The sequence below is a fragment of the Phascolarctos cinereus genome, unplaced genomic scaffold (genome assembly GCF_003287225.1).
Source record: "Phascolarctos cinereus isolate Bilbo 61053 unplaced genomic scaffold, phaCin_HiC Scaffold_2;HRSCAF=192, whole genome shotgun sequence".
Lineage (NCBI taxonomy): Eukaryota > Metazoa > Chordata > Mammalia > Diprotodontia > Phascolarctidae > Phascolarctos > Phascolarctos cinereus.
Genome location: NW_027555625.1, coordinates 68,084,499 through 68,094,361, shown reverse-complemented (window position 1 = coordinate 68,094,361; position 9,863 = coordinate 68,084,499). Strand labels below are relative to the sequence as shown.

Genomic DNA, 9,863 nt, shown 5'->3' with positions numbered 1-9,863 from the left:
ACTTCCCTTTTAGATAGCACTTGAAGTATTACAGAGAACCTTGATCCCAAAAAGCCAGTGCAGGTAGCCTGATACTAATTTTACATGTTAGGAAACTGGAGCTCTAAAAAACTAAATTCCTTTTTCAAGGTCAAATGAATAATGAATCCTATAATTCTAACTCAGGTCCCTTGATGTGAAATCCATTCTTTGTTGTTGTTGTTCAGTCATTTCAGTAATATCATAGAAACAATCAATAGATTCATCCAAGAGAATGAAAATACTGAGACAACAGATCAAGATTTATGGGGCACAGCCAAAGGAATTCTTAGGCGAAATTTTATATCTCTAAATGCTTTCATGAACAAAATATAGAAAGAAGAAATCAATGAAATGGGCATGCAGCTGAAAAAAAACTAGAGAAGGAACAAATTAACAATCCTCAATTAAGTACCAAATTAGAAATTCTAAAAATCAAAGCATAAATTAATGAAATTGAAATTAAGAAAATTATTGAACTAACAAATAAAACAAAAGCTGGTTTAAAAAAAGCAATACAATAGATAAACTTTTATTTAATTTTATTTAAAAAAGGAAAGAAGAAAACCAAATTATCAGTATCAAAAATGAAAAGAACAAATTCAGCACAAATGAAGAAGATATTAAAACAATAATTGGGAGCTGTTTTTTTTTTTTTCCCAACTGTGTGCCAAGAAATCTGAAGTCTTAATGAAAATGGGTAGTATTTACAAAGATACAAATTGCCCAAATTAATAAATGAGAATATACTTGCATGTCATTTTATAACTCTTCTTTTGCAGTTGATGGCACCTAGATTGAGTCATGGATCATCCTTACTGATTGTAGGACTCATTGACCTGCCTTCTTATTTCAATTTTTTTTTGAGCCAATTGGAGTTAAGTGACTTGCCCAGAGTCACAGAGTTCATAATTGTCTGAGGCCAGATTGGAATTCAGGTCATCCTGACCCCTGAACCAGTGCTCTACTGGTGACCTAGGGGCCCCTAGATTGAACAGAGTATTAAAATGACTAGCAGGAGCTCCCCCACACCTCCTAAAAGAGAAAACCTTGAAGTCCCTGACAGGAGCACTCAGATCTGGAGCCAAGAAGCCCCTCAACATCACCACCAAACATTTTGATCCCCAGGAAAAGCAGGTCTCCAAGTTTTGAGGAAGATAACAGCATTCTGCCCCGTATGTCCTACTCTCTTCTCTTCCTAGTCTCCCATGGTCTGACTAGTTGAAGATTCTTAGGATTCTACCTTCCCAAGTCCATCTGACTCATTCTAATTGTTCATCAATCCCCAGAGGAGAATAAGAGGGGCAAGGGGGTCTCCAAAGAAGGAGGACCAAGGGACCAGAAAAGTAGCCCTCTGGGCCCTCAGGCAGGGGAACAAAACTGGAACCATCAGGGAACATGAGTGAGTTTTGCCACAAACTTGGCTGCTGCGTGGTAGAGAAACCCCAGCCGCAGAAGAAGAAGAGAAGGCGGATTGACAGGACCATGATTGGAGAACCTATGAATTTTGTTCATCTAACACACATTGGCTCTGGAGAGATGGGGGATGGAGATGGACTATTTATGACAGGTGCTGTACAAGAGCAAATGAGATCCAAGGGAAGCTGGGACAGGCCATGGAGCAGCTCCTGGGGCTTATAGCTCTAAAGGAGATGGTTTTGCCATCTTGGAGTCCCCAGTCCTGTGTTCAGCTAAGAAGAAATGCTGCCCATCCTGAACCAATGACCCCAGGATCTCCCACTCTGTCTTCCCTCCCTATCATTGTTTAGAAGAGCTTGAAGACTGGACTCCCCACTATACCACCCTTGTCAAGCTCCTCCTGGAGATGGGATCAAGGCAGTAGGACTCACCAAATGACCACTGGCTAGCCAGCTTCTAGTCTTGGAGATAGGAACCCTCGCACCCATCCCTGGGAGGAACCATGGGTGAAGTCTAGGTTCCTTAATGATGGTCTGGGCACTGGGCTGCTCTTTAACTTGAACCCCTAACTTAGGAATCCTCTTCTTGGGGTAGATGGGTTGCACTGACAGAGCTGAGGCCAGCTTTGTGGATTTCTGCCGACATCCACAACCTCTCCAGCTCTCTTCCTGGACTGAAAGCAGATTTCAGGCAAAGGGCTGGGGAAGACAACCAGCTACTTCTCTCATTTTCTCCCTCTGCTCACAGCATTTCAACATCTATCTCTGAATACCTAGGGCCTTTGAGCCCTGGTTTGTATAGCGTTAGTATCTCCCCACAAATTATCCCCTTCCCCTCCCCCACTTTTTTAAATTAAAAAGTTAATTTAAAAAAATTAAATGAAATAAAATGACACTCAAGTATATTGTTCTTTTCAAATTGTCCATACATTAGAATACTGCTTAGACAAGACTATTATAATACAAAATTAATTTCTTCCCCAAAAGGAACAAGATATTTTCCAAAAAGGGATAACATTACAATCATCTACTGATAATTTACACTGAAATAATGAAATAAACTCTCTCCATGCATTGCAGTAAAAGCATATGAAGCATATGGATTGACTTGTTGGCCAACAATTAACACAATTTTGATGAAGAGAAAGATGTTACTCAGCATAATGTTCCACTGAGTCCTGTTGTCATGACATCTATAGGGTCACACTGGCCTCTTCATCCCTTTCCAGAAAGGAAGTGGCCTTACCACTGACAGCTGTTTCCTTCAGTTAGGAGACCTCATTGCAATCAAGGTCCTTTTCTTCATGTTTTTTTTTTCTTACATGGTCTCTTGCATGTCTGATAAACTGAAATAATGAAAAATCCATTCAGCTTCAGGAAAAATCCATAGTTCAAAAGGAAAGTAAATACTTGGGTGACTTGTTCTGAACTGAAAGATAACTAAAGCATGGTGGAACACATTTGTACATACTGAGCTCATGTTTTCATGGAAATGGTCCTGTATCTCCCAAAGTCCCAATGCCATCAAAGGATTCAACATAAAACATGTCTATCAAAAATTTAAAGACAAATTAATTCCAATAACATGTAAAGTATTTGGAAAAATAGGCAAAGAAGGAGTCCTATCAAATTATTTTTATGATACAAATATGGTGCAGATACCTCAACTGGGAAAAGTGAAAACAAAGAAAGAAAATTGTAGACCACTCTCCCTAATGAATATAGATGCAAAAATTTAAATAAAATATTAGCAAAAAGATTACAACAACTTATGAAGAGGATAGTAGATTATGATGATGTGAAATTTATATCAGGAATCCAGGGGTGGTTCAACATTAGGAAAACTATCAGCATAATTGACTATGTCAATAATAAAATTAACAGAAATTGTATGATTATCTAAATAGATGCAGAAAAAGCATTTGACAAAATACAACACCCATTCTTACTAAGAACACCAGAAAGCATAGGAATAAATGGAGTTTTCCTTAAAATAATAACTAGCATTTGTCTAAAAACATCAGCAATCTTTACATGTAATGAGGATAAGCTAGAAGCATTCCCAGTAACATCAAGGCTGAAACAAGGATGTCCATTATCACCACTGTTATTCAATACAGTACTAGAAATGTTAATTTTAGCACTAAGAGTAGAAAAAAGAAATTGAAAGAATTACAATAGGCAATGAAGGAATGAAACTATCACTCTTTGCAGATGATATGATGGTATACTTAGAGAATCCTAGAGAATAAACTAAAAAAAACTACTTGAAATAACTAACAACTCTAGCAAAGTTGCAAGATATAAAACAAACCCTCATAAATCCTTGGCATTTCTATATATTACTAACCAACCCCAACAGCAAGAGATAGAAAGATAAATTCCATTTAATGTAGCTGTAGATAATATAAAATAGTTGGGGACCTCTTTGCCAAGAGAAATTCAGAAACTATATGAACACAGCTACAAAACACTTTTCACACGAATAGATCTAAATAACTGGAAAAAAACATCAGTTGCTCATGGGTAGTCTGAGCTAACAATAAAAATGAAAATTACACTTAAAATTAATATTCTTATACTGTGCCACACCAAATGAACTACCAAAAATATTTTATGGAACTAGAAATATGTGATAACATTTATTTGGAAAAAGAAAAAGTCCAGAATATCAAAGGAAATAATGAAACAAAATGCAAGGAAAGGTGGCCTAGCTGCACCAGATCTGAAATTGTATTATAAAGTGGCCAACATCAAAGCTACTTGGTAGTGGCTGAGAAACAGAGTGGTGGATAAGTGGAATAGGTTAGGCACATAAGACACAGTAGTTAATGACCGCAGTTATCTACTCCTTAATAAACCTAAAGACTCCAGCTTCTAGGAGAAGTACTCACTATGTGTCAAAAACTGCTAAGAAAGCTGGGAAATAGTATGACAAAAACTTAGCATAGACCAAAATCTTACACTATATACCAAGATAAATTCAAAATGGATACACAATTTAAACATAAAGAATGATATTATAAATAAATTAAAAGAGCAAGGAATAGTTTAACTGTCAGATCTACAGAGAATGGAAGAATTTATTACCAAAAAAGAGATAGAGAACATTATTAAATGTAAAATGGACATTTTTGATTACATTTAATTAAAAAGGTTTTGCACAAACAAAGCCAATGCAACCAAGATGAGAAAGGAAGCAGAAAGTTGGGAAATATTTATTTTTTTATTTGTTAGGTAAGCAGGTTTAAGTGATTTGCCAAGGGTCACACAGCTAGTGAGTATCATGTGCCAGAGATCAGATTTGAACTCAGGTCCTTCTGACTCCATGGGCAGTGCTTTTTCCACTGTACTATCTAGCTGCCCCTTGGGAAACAATTTTTACCACAAGTATCTCTGATAAAGTCCTCATTTCCAAAATATATAGAGGATTGAGTCAAATTTATAAGAATAGAAGTCATTTCTTAATTGATAAATGGTCAGAAAATATGAACAGGCAGTTTTCAGAGCAACAAATTAAAATTATCTACGGTCATATGAAAAGAAATGTTCTAAATCACTATTGGTTAGAGAACTGCAAATCAAAACAACTCTGAGGTACCACATCACACCTATGAGATTGGCTAACATGACAAACAGGAAAATGATTAATGTTAGAGAAGGTGTGGGAAAATTGGAACATTAATGTATTGTTGGTGGAGTTGTGAATTGATCAATCATTCTGGTTTGCAATTTGGAACTATGTAAAAAGGGATATGAAACTGTGCATACCCTTTGATCCACCAATGCCACTTCTATGTCTGTATCCCAAAGAGATCATAAAAATGGAAAAAAAAAAAGATCCACATGTGCAAAACAATTTATAGCAGTTCTTTTTGTGATAGCAAACAATTGGAAATTGAAGGGATGACCATCAGTTGGGGAAAGGCAGAAGAAATTGTTGTATATGAATGTGATAGAATACTATTATCATTAAAAAAAATGATGAGCAGTCAGCCTTCAGAAAAAATCAAGAAAGGCTTGCATGAACTGATGTTGAGTGAAGTGAGCAGAACCAGCAAAATATTGTACACAGTAACAGCAACATTGTGAGATGACCACCTTTGATAAGACTTAGCTTTTCTTAGCAATGCAGTGATCTAAGTCAATTCCAAAAGTGTCACGATGGAAAATGCTATCTGGATCCAAACAACAAACTATGGAGTCTGAATGCAGATTGAAACATACTATTTCTCCTTTTTTTCTTTATATGTATATTTTTTAGTTTCTCATGCCCCCCTTTAGTCTTTGATTCTAATTCTTCTTTACAACATGACTATTGTGGAAATGTTTAAATAAATAACTAAATAATGAATGAATGAGTCAATGGACAAACAAAGAAATAAACAAACAAAATAGATTAAAAAAATCCCACTGTTTCTTTTATTTTTTCTTCCTTCTTTTTGGGGGGAAGGGGACAGGGATATGGGGGTTGTTTTCTTTTCTTCCCAACATTTAGTAGCATACTTATCAAAATAGGTACTATTCATTTCACATATATAACAACTTACTTAAAAACACCAGTGATTATAGGATTACTGAAGTTTATTGTTGTATCCTTGTTTTTTGTTTGTTTGTTTTTCTTAGTCTTTTTTTTTCAAGTCAAGTTTAGGGAAAACAACAATTTATTGGCCTTATTCAGAACAATAGTTTGCATAGTAGCCAGTTCACTTTGAGGAGAGTTAATCTTAATTTCTTTGGATTTGTTCCTTTGGTATTCTTGATTCATTTAACTATAGTGCCACCTTTAGATCCAACCTAAACAGGTTGGTAATGGAACAATTACATCCCCTCTGGAAGGAAAAAAAATAAAGATTTCTTGATCTGAAGTTAGAGGACTCTTTCCTTACTTCCTTGGGTAAGACTCTTAAACCCTTGGAACCTTAGAATCTTCATTTCTAAAATGAAGAAATTGTATTTCATAATCTTAAAATCCCTTTTAGGTTATATAGCCTTTGACTTCTGATTTAATTTATGCTTTCAGACCAATGGAGAGCTGTTATTTTGAGGCCTGTAGCACTGCCACCTTTTCTCTAATGGTAATTTCATTTTTAACGGAAAAATCATGTAATTTAACTTCTTTATCTATTTCAACTGGATAGGGAGAATATGAAACCCTATGCAGGTATCTGGTCAACAAATGCTCATAGCCTGGGAATGTTTTATGATACTTTTTGGAGGCATACTACATCAAATCTGTGATTAAATACAAATTTCCCCTTCCTTGCTTAACACCATAAATGAGATTTGTGCTGCAGACTTTTTCTAAAATGGTGAGCTAAGCAGAAATGCTCATCTGGCCACCCAGTTTTTTTTTTTCCTGAGACCATCTCTATTTGCATTGCATTAGCATAATGTTGAAAAATTGAAGTTACAGAATCATTTTTTTCATAACTGAGCAGTGATAGAAATGGAATACTCTGTATTTTATTCAACTACCTATTACTTTAGCACAGCTACAGTGCAGCCTGTTAAAAGATTATAAATTGATTTTTCTTGCATTTATAGTCTTTCTCTATTTCACGTTTCTATATATATACATTTGAGACCAACCAGCACATGCCCAAATGTACATTCCTATTATGTGTGAAACACATATATCATGGCAAAGTGTGGAGATGAAGTCTTACGAGCATTTTATCTACTATTTTCAAAGTATGCCATTTAATAACTCTTATCCACATTCTGTTTATGCCCTTGTCCTTGTCATAATTCAGTTTACATTGAGGTTTATCCCTTAATTGGGCCTTAAGTAGATTTCTTTATATTGTTGACTTCCTGATATGAGATCAGGCATTTTAAGAGTGTCATACTTGAATAGTAAATGTCAGCTATAATGTGGCAGGCCTCAGAGGCTAAACAGCTCTTTGATCTTAAAAGCCTTTCAAATGAATAGCCCTACTTTGTACTTCCTTGGAATTTCCAGGTAATCCAAATTGAGTTTTTAGATTTCAGTCATTTGTATAAATTATTCATATTTCAATTATGTTATTATAAACATTTATTTAATGAGTATGTGTCCTGAGAGTGTGGTAGAAACTAACTTGTCATGAGCCTTTTCAGGCCATAGATTGGCCAGACAATTCATTTACCAACTAGATGCTTAAGAGGCAACTGCACAACAGGACGTTTGCATGCAGGTCAAGAAATCAGTAACAAACAGACTGAATCACTGAATGTTATCAGTCATCAGAAGAAATAGCATTCATCGGCAAGGGGGTTATTTTCTACCTATTAAATAATTTTAAAATCAATAACCTTTGACCTCTGAATAGAGTGGCCCAGTAAGCATTGATACAAACACATCCAAGAGAAGAGTGAATGGCTCAGAAAACGTTATCAAGAACATAGATTTTACAGATTTATCACACATGATTATCAAGGTTTAGACCTTTAGCATGCTCTATGCACACAATTTTGCACAGCTGGGATGCACATTAGAAAAAATTTTTACAGGGATATGAGAAACAGAAGGAAATGCAGAAAAAGGGAAAGTTATCCACGCAACTAGATTCCCCAGAGCTTCAATGATATGTTACTGTGTCACAAAAGTATCTTAACCTACTTCTCTCGTTCTATTTCACATATAGCCAGGCAGATACAATATAAGTGCTAGTTTAGGAAGCACGAACCACAGGTTTGTATTGTTCCTGTTTTTATTTATTTCATATGGGCAGACTTTGGGAGAGCAGCTATTGTCCTCTTTAGGGCTATTAAAAGTTGTTTCCTTTATGACCCTCAAGCTAATGTACCACATCTCCCTAACTTTGCTAACTATAAATTCAAATGTGGTTCTTTTGAGGGAGAGGATGACAACAAGAACACAAAAAAGAATACATTCAAGAGGAAAGGAAAGAAAGAATATGGAAGCCAAGGTATAGTCAGTAACAGAGGCCAGGGACAAAGGTGTGGTGTCTCCAAAAAACCTATTTGCAGCAAGACATGATAAGCCTTAGAAAGCACTGAGAGAAAAGAAAAAGGAAAAAGAAAACAATCTGATCTCAATAATTGCATTAGATATATTTTATTTGGCCCTAAAGAGTAGAACTAGGAAAACTTGGGGATAGTTACAGAGACAGATTTTAACTCTGTGAAAGGAAATGACCCTAAACAATTGGAGGTTTCCAAAAACAAGCTAGAAGTCCATTTGTCAGGAAGGTTATAGAATGGATCTTTCTCCTCCTTCTCCTCCTCGTCTTCCTCCTTTCCTTTTCCTCCTCCTCCTCCTCCTCATTCTCCTCTTCCTCCTCCTCCTTCTCCCCCTTCTCCTCGTTCTACTCCATCTCCTCCATCGTCGTCGTCGTCGTCTCTTCTTCTTCTTCTTCTCTCTTCTCTTCTCTCTCCTCCTCCTCCTCCTCCTCCTCCTCCTCCTCCTCCTCCTCCTCCTCCTCCTCTCTCCTCTCATCTCTCCCTTCCTGCCAAGTATAGTTTAGACTGGGTAACCTTTGTCAGTATCTGTGCTAAGAATAAGGGACACCTAAACAAGCAAGCATGATAGTTTCTCAAGTTGCTTTCATAAAAGAAGAAGCCATGTAAAAAGAAGCTCAAATTGGAAGTGGAGTTACATAATTTGGAGAAGCCTGAGAAGTTCCCTGAAGCCTGGTCCCCAATACGATTAAGAAAGAATTCACCTATCAAAGCTTAGGGTTACAGGTTTTGAGTTCTTGGAGGAGCATGAAGATGACCAGAATGTAGACAATGCTGTTTGGACACGACCCAGACATTAACATTCTATTATTCTGGCATTTAATTTCCCAAATTTTGAATAAATTTACCAACCACAATAATCCTGAACTGTTCTATGTTCTTGTCATCTCATTTAATATGGGTGTTTCTTGTTTCTAATATTACTATACTTGATGACCTCCAATATCCCTTTCATCTCTGAGATCCTATGATTCTGTGATTTTGTTTGGCTTCTTGATTCCCTTTACCAAATTAGGAACATAAGAGTATCATTAACCTGTGGTAGACAAAAAGTATTTCCATTGATGGGCTTAGGCTTTACAAAAGATTCTATGAGACAATAGCAGACTCTCTGTGGCAGTTTTAATGACTTCTTATTTTCTGGGCCCCATTTCCTCCTGATTTTAAAGATGTGACAAGTAAAAATAATACCTGACATTTATGTAGCACTTCAGGATTTGTAAATCAGTAGACAAACATTTTTATTTAATTCAGCAAACCTGGGAAGCAGACAATGAAATATTATTATTATTCCCATTGTAAATATTATTTTCTGGTCCCCAATATCTGGGAAACAACATTTGTTCATTTATTTTTCTCCTCCTCTAGGGTTCTTTAGCACAATGAGTGCATTTTAGGGGTCTGTCTTTTTTGCCTTTAGCTAGATATACCACAAATTGGGCTTCCCAGTGTTAGGAATCC

At 36.1% G+C, this 9,863-nt stretch overlaps 1 pseudogene; it reads left to right on the top strand.

The window, feature by feature from the left end:
• The first annotated feature begins 1,389 nt into the window (after positions 1-1,389).
• On the top strand, positions 1,390-1,722 carry LOC110192161 (CDC42 small effector protein 1 pseudogene; annotated as a pseudogene).
• The last annotated feature ends 8,141 nt before the right edge of the window (positions 1,723-9,863 follow it).